At 39.8% G+C, this 13,036-nt stretch overlaps 1 non-coding gene across 1 annotated transcript; it reads right to left on the bottom strand.

The window, feature by feature from the left end:
- Nucleotides 1-543: 543 nt before the first annotated feature.
- LOC113001805 (small nucleolar RNA R71) lies at nt 544-650 on the bottom strand. Its single transcript, XR_003267291.1, has one exon. It is a non-coding gene; the product is annotated as a small nucleolar RNA R71 (small nucleolar RNA).
- Nucleotides 651-13,036: the final 12,386 nt, after the last annotated feature.

Genomic DNA, 13,036 nt, shown 5'->3' with positions numbered 1-13,036 from the left:
ATAGATTAGTTAGGCATCATTTTATACCTTTTGATCATCCTGAGCATTCCATTACTGGTGAATCTGTGCATTCTGTTATTGGTGATTTTGAACATCCTGATTTGGAGCATTATAATTTTGAGCATTCTGATTCTGAGCATTCTGATTTTGCACATTCTGAGAACATGGCACAACCTCCACCCCGTGAGAGGACTCTAAGGGAAATGGCTGCACCTGATTTCACCTACGAAAGCTTGTGCATCCAATACCCTCATGAGGATGTCCCATATGTTCTTAAAACTGGACTGATTCATTTGCTTCCAAAGTTTCATGGCCTTGCAGGTGAAGACCCGCACAAACATTTGAAAGAATTTCACATTGTCTGCTCCACCATGAAACCCCCAGATGTCCAAGAGGATCACATATTTCTGAAGGCTTTTCCTCATTCATTAGAGGGAGTGGCAAAGGACTGGCTGTATTACCTTGCTCCAAGGTCCATCACGAGCTGGGATGACCTTAAGAAAGTATTCTTAGAAAAAAAATTTCCCTGCTTCCAGGACCACAGCCATCAGGAAGGATATCTCAGGTATTAGACAACTCAGTGGAGAGAGCCTGTATGAGTACTGGGAGAGATTTAAGAAACTATGTGCCAGTTGCCCCCACCATCAGATTTCAGAACAGCTTCTTCTCCAATATTTTTATGAAGGACTCAGTAATATGGAGAGAAGTATGATAGATGCTGCCAGTGGTGGAGCCCTTGGAGACATGACTCCTGCTGAAGCCAGAAATTTAATTGAGAAGATGGCTTCCAACTCCCAGCAGTTTAGCGCCAGAAATGATGTCATAGTCATTAGAGGAGTGCATGAGGTAGCTACAAACCCATCTGCATCATCTGAAACTAAGAAGCTTGAAGGAAAACTGGATGCATTGGTTAACCTGGTAACCCAACTGGCCTTGAATCAGAAATCTGTACCTGTCGCGAGGGTTTGTGGTTTGTGCTCCTCTGCTGACCACCATACAGACCTTTGCCCTTCCATGCAGCAACCTCGAGCAATTGAGCAGCCTGAAGCTTATGCTGCAAATATTTACAATAGACCTCCTCAACCTCAGCAGCAAAATCAACCACAGTAGAACAATTATGACCTCTCCAGCAACAGATATAACCCTGGATGGAGGAATCACCCTAACCTCAGATGGTCCAGCCCTCAGCAACAACAACAGCAACCTGCTCCTTCCTTCCAAAATGTTGCTGGCCCAAGCAAACCATACATTCCTCCACCAATCCAACAACAACAACAACCCCAGAAACAGCCAACAGTTGAGGCCCCTCCACAACCTTCCCTCGAAGAACTTGTGAGGCAAATGACTATGCAAAACATGCAGTTTCAGCAAGAGACCAGAGCCTCCATTCAGAGCTAAACCAATCAGATGGGACAATTGGCTACCCAATTGAATCAACAACAGTCCTAGAATTCTGACAAGCTGCCTTCTCAAGCTGTCCAAAATCCCAAAAATGTCAGCGCCATTTCATTGAGGTCGGGAAAGCAATGTCAAGGACCTCAACCCGTAGCACCTTCCTCATCTGCAAATGAACCTGCCAAACTTCACTCTATTCCAGAAAAAGGTGATGACAAAAATTTACCTAACAATTTCTGTGCAGGTGAATCTTCTTCCACAGGTAATTCTGATTTGCAGAAGCAGCACATTCCCCCTCTTCCATTCCCTCCAAGAGCAGTTTCCAACAAAAAAAATGGAAGAGGCAGAGAAAGAGATCTTGGAAACGTTTAGAAAAGTAGAGGTAAACATACCTCTGTTGGATGCAATAAAGCAAATTCCAAGATATGCCAAATTCTTGAAGGAGTTGTGCACTAATAAGCGGAAGCTTAAAGGAAGTGAACGAATTAGCATGGGCAGAAATGTCTCCGCATTGATTGGTAAATCTGTTCCTCAAATTCCTGAAAAATGCAAAGATCCAGGTACATTCAGCATACCTTGTATTATAGGGAATAGTAAGTTTGACAATGCCATGCTAGATTTAGGAGCCTCTGTTAGTGTTATGCCTCTGTCTATTTTTAATTCTCTATCTCTAGGTCCCTTGCAGTCAACTGATGTGGTAATTCATTTAGCTAATAGAAGTGTTGCCTATCCTGTTGGTTTCATAGAAGATGTCTTAGTTAGAGTTGGTGAACTGATTTTCCCTGTTGATTTTTATATCTTGAATATGGAAGATGGATTTTCTCAAGGATCAGTTCCCATCATTCTAGGCAGACCCTTTATGAAAACTGCTAGAACTAAGATAGATGTTTATGCAGGCACACTGTCTATGGAATTTGGTGACATAACTGTTCATTTTAATATTCTGGATGCTATGAAATACCCATCTGAAGATCTTTCTGTATTTCGTGCTGAAATAATTGACCATGTTGTTGATGAATACATGACTGATCTTTATTCTAATCTGCATGCCTCTCACTCTTCATGCATTGAGTCTGAAATTGTACTTGATCATATGTCTGAATTTGATGCTGAGAGTGAATCTGAGAGTGATATTGATTGCATGTCTGGTGGTGGTGTTTTACCTCTCGAGATTGATTTTATAGAGTCAGATAGGACTAAACATGTTTCAGGAAGTACACATACCTCTGGCTTTCTTTATGAGGTAAAGGCTGAGAAACCATCTCCTTCTACCACTGTCCAGCCGACCACACCAGAATTGAAGCCTCTGCCATCAAATTTAAAATACGCTTACTTGGATGATAGCAAGAGTTTTCCAGTGATTATATCTGCCTCCCTTGCTGATGAGCAAGAGGAGAAGTTGTTGTCAGTTCTCAAGAAGCATAAGAAGGCTATAGGCTGGACCCTGGCGAACATTCCTGGTATTAGCCCATCCACATGTATGCATCGAATAAATTTAGAGGATGGAGCTAAACCAGTAAGACAACCACAGAGAAGACTCAACCCGGTGATTCTTGATGTAGTGAAGAAGGAGATAACCAAGCTTTTGCAAGCTGGAATCATTTATCCTATCTCCGATAGCCAATGGGTGAGTCCCGTCCAGGTAGTCCCGAAGAAGACTGGCCTCACAGTGATCAGAAATGAGAAGGAGGAGCTGATTCCTACTCGGGTGCAGAACAGTTGGAGAGTCTGCATTGACTATAGGAGGCTGAACCAGGTTACCAAAAAGGACCATTTTCCCCTGCCATTCATTGACCAGATGCTTGAACGCCTGGCAGGTAAATCCCACTACTGCTTCCTTGATGGTTTTTCTGGTTATATGCAAATTACTATTGCTCTTGAGGATCAGGAAAAGACCACATTAACCTGCCCCTTCGGCACTTTTGCCTACCGGAGGATGCCTTTCGGCCTGTGCAATGCCCCTGGTACCTTCCAGCGGTGCATGATTAGTATTTTCAGTGATTTTTTAGAAAATTGCATAGAGGTGTTTATGGATGATTTCACTGTATATGGATCCTCTTTTGATGGTTGTTTGAATAGTTTGGAAAAAGTTTTGAATAGATGCATTGAAACTAACCTTGTTCTAAATTTTGAAAAATGTCATTTTATGGTTGAGCAAGGTATAGTTTTAGGCCACATTATTTCCAATAAGGGTATTGAAGTAGATCCTGCAAAAATTTCTGTTATTTCACAATTGCCTTACCCTTCTTGTGTGCGAGAGGTGCGATCTTTTCTTGGTCATGCAGGATTCTACAGGCGTTTTATAAGGGATTTTAGCAAAGTAGCCCTTCCACTGTCCAACTTGTTGCAAAAGGAGGTGGAGTTTGACTTTAATGACAGATGCAAAGAGGCTTTTGATTGCCTCAAAAGAGCGCTGACTACCACCCCCATCATCCAGGCACCCGATTGGACAGCCCCTTTTGAGCTTATGTGTGATGCATCAAATTATGCATTGGGGGCTGTCCTTGCTCAGAAAATTGATAAATTGCCCAGGGTGATATATTATGCTTCTAGGACTTTAGATGCTGCCCAAGCGAATTATACTACTACTGAGAAAGAGCTTCTAGCCATAGTTTTTGCTCTTGAAAAATTTCGATCTTATTTGCTTGGTACCCGCATTATTGTTTATACCGACCATGCAGCTCTAAAGTACTTGTTGAAGAAGGCTGATTCTAAGCCTAGGTTGATCCGATGGATGCTCTGGCTCCAAGAGTTTGACTTAGAGATTCGTGATAGGAGCGGAGCACAAAATCTAGTTGCTGATCATTTGAGTAGGATCGAACGTATATCTGATGCAGATTCACCTATTCGGGATGATTTCCCGGATGATCATTTGTATATACTGTATAGTATTTATGACTCTCTTTCTACTCCCTGGTTTGCTAATATTGTCAACTATTTAGTTGCTTCTGTTTTCCCTCCCTTAGCATCTAAGGCCCAAAAAGATAAAATTAAAAGTGATGCTAAGCATTTTATTTGGGATGACCCCTACTTGTGGAAATTGTGCAGTGATCAGGTCATTAGACGGTGCATTCCAGATCATGAGACTGACTCAGTCCTACAGCTCGCAAAGTGCTTGATTGTGGTTTTTATTGGCCCACCATCTTTAAAGATGCGTGGAAGATCTGTAGCACTTGTGAGCAGTGTCAGAGAGCAGGAAATACACTTACATGGCGACAACAAATGCCTCAGCAACCTATGCTATTCTGTGAGGTGTTTGATGTCTGGGGTATAGATTTCATGGGTCCTTTTCCTGTCTCTTTTGGTTATGTTTACATTCTCCTTGCAGTTGACTATGTTTCAAAATGGGTGGAAGCCAAGCCCACTAGAACTAATGATGCTAAAGTTGTCGCAGACTTTGTCAGGTCTAATCTATTTTGCAGGTTTGGAGTACCTAAAACAATTGTTAGTGATCAAGGAACCCATTTTTGCAACAGGACAATGCATGCCCTGCTTAAAAAGTACGGGGTGGTACACAGGGTATCCACACCATACCACCCCCAGACCAATGGACAGGCAGAAATTTCTAACCGAGAAATCAAGCGAATTTTAGAGAAGATTGTGCAGCCAAGCAGGAAATATTGGAGTACCAGGCTTGATGATGCTCTCTGGGCACATCGGACTGCCTACAAAGCACCCATAGGAATGTCTCCTTATCGGGTTGTCTTTGGAAAGGCATGTCATCTTCCAGTGGAAATTGAGCACAAAGCTTACTGGGCAGTGAAGACTTGCAACTTCTCTATGGATCAAGCTGGTGAGGAAAGAAAGTTGCAACTGAGTGAGTTAGATGAAATCCGCCTAGAAGCCTACGAGAATGCCAAGTTCTACAAAGAAAAGACCAAGAAGTTCCATGATATCATGATAGTTAAAAAAGACTTCGTGGTTGGGCAAAAAGTGTTATTGTATAATTCTAGGCTTGGACTCATGAGTGGTAAGTTGAGGTCTAAGTGGATTGGTCCTTTTGTTGTTACTAATGTTTTTCCTTATGGTACAGTTGAGATCAAAAGTGACTCCACAAACAAGAGCTTCAAGGTCAATGGACATCGACTTAAGCCATTCCTCACGAACCCTTCTTTAGTGGACGTAGTGGTGGAAGAGACTTCCTTACTCCACCCTACTCTTCCTCCACCATGACTTAGGGAGTTTTTCTTTTCCTATCTCCTTCTTTGCTTTTATTACACTTGTCCGATACTCTTTGATGATTTAATTGTTTTTAATCTTTTAATTGTGCTACATTGAGGACAATGTGTTGTTTAAGTATGGGGGGGGGGAGTGTTCTTTGGTTTTGCTAGTTTTGTTGGTTTTGTTAATTTGTTAGTTGTGTTAATTTGTTAATGTTGTTAGTTTCGTCGGATTTTTAGTTTAATATTTTGGGTCAATTTTGTGTGCACGTACGACTTTGCATGTTTTTCTTTGAATTATAGGATATGTTCAAGAAATGGGTAATTGTTTTGAAAATAAATGTTCTTGACATTTTGTGACTTGAAATCCTTGATTCCTCTCTACATGTCATGATAGTTTTGAAAGCTCAATTTGAAAGTGATAATTTTACCTTTGTGAGAATTTGAGTCATCCATCATCATAATCATTTGGTGTGTTTTGCCCCATTGATTGCTTGCACAATAGCCTTGGCTTGATTCTTGTTGATGCGTCCTAATTCACATGCATATTTGGAAATGATTGAGGCAATTTTGTTCTTATAAGCTTCTAGCCAAATAGACTTACCTTGAATTAATTCCTTTGATAGCCCTTTTGAGCCTTGTTTCCCTTTCCTTGTTTTGAAGCTCACTACAAGCCTTAAGTGAAAAACCATGATATCACCATATCCTTAAGGAATTTTGGAGCTTTGGAATTGTTTTGGGAATAAGTGTGGGGGGTTTTTGTTTCATTGGACAACTTGTTTTGTTGGCTATGCTTCATGATGTATTTTGGGCCATACTTGATGTACATTGTATATTGGTTAAATGTTGGACATGCTGAATGAAATGTTGTTTCTCAAAGGCTATAGAGTAAAAAAAAAATTCGAAAAAAGAAAAAGAAAAGCAATAAAGTTGAGTGAATAAGATCTTAAATGGCACAAGAATGATGAAACTCTTGGTTCTACTCTTCATGTTTAAATTTTATCTTTACTTCTTTTTATTTTCTTATTTTTTTTTCTTAATATGCACTTATTCCCCTTTGCTCCTCTATTCCTTTGGGATTTAGCCACTTATTCCATATTTCTCCATACCTTGTCCTTGGCCCCATTACAACCTTAAAAGACCTTTTGATCCTCATGTGCTTGTGTTTGTGGGTTGATTGTCAATTTTAGAATCTTGCCAAGTCTATGTGGTGTTTGCTTTCATGGGTGCTTTGAGGGTAAATAGTAGCCTAGACACTTGAGAGATAGAGTGTATATCTTGTGAGGCTTTATCACTTTTCATTCTTGAGCTGATTAACTATTTTGCCATGATTGGGTTGCTTGGATGATTTTCATGAATGTCTTGACTTTTTGGATCTCCTTATGTTAGATGTTACCCATTCCTTTCATTCCTTGATGTTCATTGAGAAATATATGAATGTGTTTGTTTGTCTCTCTTTGATATCCTTGGATTTTGTTCATTGTTTCATTTTGCCCAGGAGTGCAAAAGGCTAAGTATGGGGGGTTTTGATGTGCCATCATTTTCTTCTATTTTCTAAACCCTTTTTGCACCATTTTAATTATTGATTGGTCTTAATTGTCAATTAATTAGGCAGTTTTATTATTTGGGCTCATTTAGCTAATTTGATGTTTTTAATCTAATTTCAGGAATTAATGAAACATTGGGCTTAATCCGGATTTTAGTTGTGGACTTGAAGAGGGCAAATAAAGCAGCGCTTACCTTAGTTAATTTCTAATTAGGAAATTTCGCAATTTTATTTTATGTTGTTCAGTGTTTATTTCGTTTTGGGCTAGAATATTGTAATAGGGCCCAGTGACTTTGAGTGACTCTTTTTAAATAGCCGCCTTGGGATTCGTGAAGGTAGTCTGTTATGCTATTTTCATTATTCAGAGCTTTGGTTTTAGGTTTTCACGTTTTTCTGTTCCCTTGTTACAATTTTCGTTCTGAATGCAAATTTTCGTTTTCTGCTTCTAATTACGAGTTCATTCGTGCTTCTTCTTCTACTTTCATTTACGTTTCTGCTCATTTACGTTTCTGTTCATTTACGTTCTGTTCATTTATGTTTCTATTTGAATCCATGGAAGGCTAGATTTTCTGGTGTTGTTTCCTTTTGAGGACGAAGCCCAACTCTCTTTGAGGTTTCGCTTGTAATGTGGTTTCCTGGCAGTTTTCCCTTCACCAGTTATCCCAATTTCGTGAATATTAATCAGTGCACGCTTCGTGTTCGATTAATTGCCTCTGAGCCTAACTTGTGTTCATTCTTAATGGACGAAGGGCTAACTGGTGTATGTGGTGCCTAATCACGTATTGAAAACCCTAAGTTGATTTTCGCTTAGTAAATTGAAATAGGGTTGAATTAAGTGGTTGACTGTTAGGAACGAATTCTCCATAACCCAGGATAAGAGAATGGCTTCTGAATCAGAGGAAACAACCCGTTTTTAATATTAGTAGTTTCGTATTCCAGTTTACTTGTTCTGCTCTTTAATTTCCAAACAACCAAACCCCCCCCCCAATCGTTACTGTTACAGCAAGTATATTATGAACATTTGGTTTGTCACTGCTCGTTGGGAAATGACCTAGGATCACTTCCTAGTTACTGCGTTTTCATGTTTATTTGATTCAGGTACAGCCTCGATCAATGAGGAAACTAGGCGTATTCAACTACGACTTAAGAAACATAGGTGAATAAATAACGAGCAGAAATTTAAAAGGTACTAGGCTGCCTCCTAGTAGCGCTTCTTTAATGTCTTGAGCCGGACGCCGGGTGATGATCTATTGATCACGAGCCTAGCACCTGCTCGTACCTACCCCTAAGTCAGGAAATGACATAACGCAGTAAAATATGACTTTGCTACCACTTACCTTTGTTTACCTTTATTTTGAATTTGGCGTGGTATTGGCCAAATCTTTGCTTATCCTCCGACTCACAGGATGACAAAAATGCATATGCGTGCATGCTCATGATTAAGCGGTTCAAGCGTAACAATTTAAACAAATGTTTATTATGTTCAATTTTGCTTAAATGCTTATGGCACCCCTATAGATTGAAATCATGCATTCTAAAGCAATAACAGACACAACACAAAGGTTGAAATGCAAACCATAATCCGATGTTTATTAAATGTTGCGATCACAGCTTACAAAGGATAGGAAAACTTTAGGGAGCCTCAGAGTACAATCATGTATTGACTCTCCTAGCTACCCCAAGTGCTAGGCATAATATCGTTTGACGATATCAGCGTTCATGGGTGAAGGCAACTCTTCATCGTCCATGCTGGCAAGCTATTCGTGCTCCGGGATACTACTTGTTTGTGTGGATGTGAAATCTACAGGCAAGTGCACCGAGTTGTCAAGTATATAATTAAATGGTGTGAACCGAGTATCGAACTCAGGGAACTTATTCATTTGGTAAAGGTTTGTTCAATAAGCAGGCATTTGCAAATAGAATTCATGATTATGAATGAAAGTAAAAGTATGTTCTATTCTAATTACAAAGCAATAAACATGAGCAAGTAAGTGTGAAAACAAATATCTAAAGGCCTCGGGTCCTCTTACTGAGCAAATTGATGCAATTAAGGATGTTTCTCTAATTAAAGATATTTCGGTGTTCTATGCTGAAGGCTCAAGTACTAAACACCGATGTCTCGTGAGTTTAGCCTAATTCTAATTAAACTTCGTTCATAGATGTCTCTTGTTAAACTTAGCTTAATTGAATGACTTTATGATCACAGCATAATAAAAACTAGATTACTGCACTCCGTGTCCAGACATACGGTAACCTAATCCTGCTCTATCAAGTTCTAAGGAGACAATACATCTTTCAATGCTAAAGCCCCTAACAGTACACACATATAGGTGATCAAGCCACAAGCATGCAATAATAAAGTACTAATAGAAACAATGAACACATAAAACAACCTTAATTAGATAGGGAAAAAGTTTACATCAATTACTCAATAAGAATCCCCAACTAAGGATTTAGCCTTCCACAACAAGGAAGCTCCTTTTACAATGAAGAAGAATTAAGAGAAATTGCTTGCTTACAAAGGAGTGGGGATGTCTCCTCCACCTTTAGGAATCTTACAATCACTCAAAAGCTCACAAATCTTCCTAAAAGATCAAAACTTGGCTTCTTTGCTTTGTTCTTTGCCTTTGTGTATTTCACTCTTCAAGCTCTTACGACTATTCAGTGCTCTCTCTCTCTCTCTCTCTCTCTCTCTCTCTCTCTCTCTCTTTCTGCTATTCCAGGCTTTAAAAAGGGCTCACTGACCTCGACGTCGCACTTAGCGCCATTCTCGCGCTTAGCGCGAGTAAGTGAATTTTCGCTAAGTGCGTGACAGATTCCCTTCCAGATTCCTTCTATCCGCTAAGCGTGTTGATGCCTCGCTTAGCGGATGACACTCGCTAAGCGCATTGAGATCGCTTAGTGAGACGTCAACTTTAGCACTTCTTCAAAATAACTCTTTTTTGCCTGAAGTTGAAGAGAAATTGACATTAATTCCATACACAAGGCTTCTACTGAGCACAGATAAAAACAGAGCAAAATTTATTTACAATCCTACAAAAAGAACCATAAATTGGAGAAAATATATACATTTTGTAAAAGTTTTCTATACAAAAGTTAGTCGTATAAGACGACTAACAAACTCCCCCAAATTTACAGTTTTGCTTGTCCTCAAGCAAAGAAAGAACAACTCACTTGTTCTCAAGTGACAAAATCACAGTGGTTATTCACAAAGTGTTTGCTCCAAAGAATTCAATCACATGAAATAAATGGCATAGAATGCTTCAATCACAGCTTCTCACAAGACATGCTGCTTTTCAAAGATGTGAACATGATTATTAAGGAACACAACTAAAATAAGCTAGTAAGAGCGACAGATATCAAGGAAAGATCATTAACCAAAGCCTCACAGCTATTGTTTCACTCAAGCACAAGTGTTTAGGTTATCCATCAATCAACAACCAACATAAGTCTCAATCTTTGCACTTCATCTCATATCATACAGTGAAGAACACACAAACTGAATCTAAAGGACTTTACTAGGCTTGTAATGAGGTTGGGCTGCAACAAATCATGGTTTTTCTTGGATGCAAAAGCTTAGGTTCTAGGAGAGCATTCATCCTTAGATTAACCCTTTCTATAATTATTCCCAACTTCTATTACATTCCTTTAAGTACTTAGCTTTTCTTTTTCTCATTTAACAACACACACATTTTATTTAAGATACTTACAGACAAATATATATATTATCTCCTTATTACTTACTATGTGTGCTATTATTTCCTTACCATTAGAAGCTTTCACCCAGTGAACTCCCCCAAATTTGGGGCAAATTTGCTTTGAATCATAATATCCTTTTATGAATGATGCTCTCCTACAATCTAAGACAAGGTAGAAGGAGATAAAACTATACAGGCTCAAGATTCAATCAAATGATCATACTTTCAGTTCAAAATGGGTGCAAAGGATATGCCATTCATTCACAAGGTAAGCTTTTTAGCTAAGTGGCTCATTCAATCAAAACATGGCCTTCATCCTATTCAAACTCATGCATTCATTCCATACGCAGAGATTCATGCAAAAATCCTTACTCAATGTTAGTCGTTCTCTCACAATTAAAGATCAGACTCTCACCGGGTAGTGGCTAATGAGTACCTTCACAATCAAACTGTCAAACTGACTAACATTTTCAGTCATGATCCTAATCCATGTTCTTTCTCTTCTAATCACTGCACACACATTCAAAACATATATGATTTACGCATTCCAATTCACTCAAATCACGCAATCGATCACTTCAAACCAATCAACAAACACTGAATTTCAAAACCAAGCATCAAACCATTGGATAATATAAGTGCACTGTTCAATCAAGCTTTATACAAGCTATCAACCAAAATAAAAACTATAAACTGAAATTTAAAGACTGAAACATAAACATAAATCTAAATTATAAAATGTACTAAAGATGAGATAATATTAAAACTGTTCAAAAAGCAAGGAAATAAAAATCTTGTCAGTGATCCTGATCCTGTGGTGGTGGTGGGTCTTGATCCATGACCTCCTCATTCAAGTCCAGTGTAGGAGTGCCTACTGGAGATGCCTACTAAGTAAAACCATATCATGATTTCGCTTGTACAGGATACCTCTGCTCAGAAAGAAACTAGCTACCAACCTCTGCAATGTCCTATTGTCGTTGTCAGAAGCCCCCTGTGGATACTCCTTACACTCTACATATCGCTCGATGTCATGGTACCACGGCTTTCCATCTTGATCTTCTTCTATCAAGCAGCAATGTGCAGGCTTGCCACGACATCAGGACTCGATGTACGGCAAGTCTCCATGTGGGGTTAGCTGAAACATGGAAGTTAGAGTGGCAAGCGTGTTAGCCATCTAATTTTCCTTTCTTGTAATGTGGTGGAAGGAGACATCGTCGAAGAACTCGGCCAATTTCTTGATGTAGGCCTGATAGGGTATCATTTTGTGATCCCTAGTTTCCCATTCTCCCCTCAGTTGGTGGATTACCAAGGCCGAGTCTCCATACACTTTCAGCAATTTGACGTTAAAGTCAATTGCCGCTTGGATTCCGAGAGCGCATGCCTCATATTCATCCATATTATTCGTGCAATCGAAACCCAATCTGGCTATGAAGGGAATGCACTGATTGTTAGGAGAGACCAAAGCCACCCCAACCCCATGGCCTAGGGCGTTGGATGCACCGTTGAACCACATAATCCACTTGTCCCTGTCCTCATCCATTACCTTTTCTTCGAACAAGGCCATGATGTCTTCATCTGGAAACTCCGGATGCATCGGCTGGTAGTTGTTGAGAGGCTGCTGAGCCAAATAATCTGCCAAGGCGCTTCCCTTTATTTCCTTTTGGGTGACATAGACAATGTCGAACTCAGATAGCAGAACCTGCCACCGAGCAATCCGCCTCGTAATAGCAGGCTTCTCAAAAATGTATTTGACCGGGTCCATCTTGGATACCAACCAAGTAGTATGGCTTAACATATACTATCTTAGATTATGGGACTCCCATACCAAGGCACAACAAATCCTTTCCAAAAGAGAGTAGTTCATCGCGCAGGCAGTGAACGTTTTGCTCAAGTAATAGACAACCCGTTCTTTCTTTCCTGACTCATCGTGCTACCCTAACATGCACCCCATCGATTCATCCAACAGTATCATGTACAGGATAAGAGGTCTCCTAGGCACCGACGGCATAAGCATAAGAGGATTCATAAGGCATTGTTTGATTCTTCCGAATGCCTCTTGACAGTCGTCATTCCAACAGACGGACTAGTTCTTGTGCAAGAGTTTGAAGAGTGGCTCGCAAGTAGCGGTGAGCTGTGATATGAACCTCGCTATGTAGTTCAAACTCCCCAAGAAACCTCAGACCTGCTTCTCCATTTGTGGCTCAGACATATCTATAATGGCTTTCACCTTGTCAGGA

This window comes from Glycine max, chromosome 5 (assembly GCF_000004515.6).
Source record: "Glycine max cultivar Williams 82 chromosome 5, Glycine_max_v4.0, whole genome shotgun sequence".
NCBI classification, from domain to species: domain Eukaryota; kingdom Viridiplantae; phylum Streptophyta; class Magnoliopsida; order Fabales; family Fabaceae; genus Glycine; species Glycine max.
Note: the sequence above shows the minus strand (reverse complement) of the source record. Positions and strands in the feature narration are given on the sequence as shown.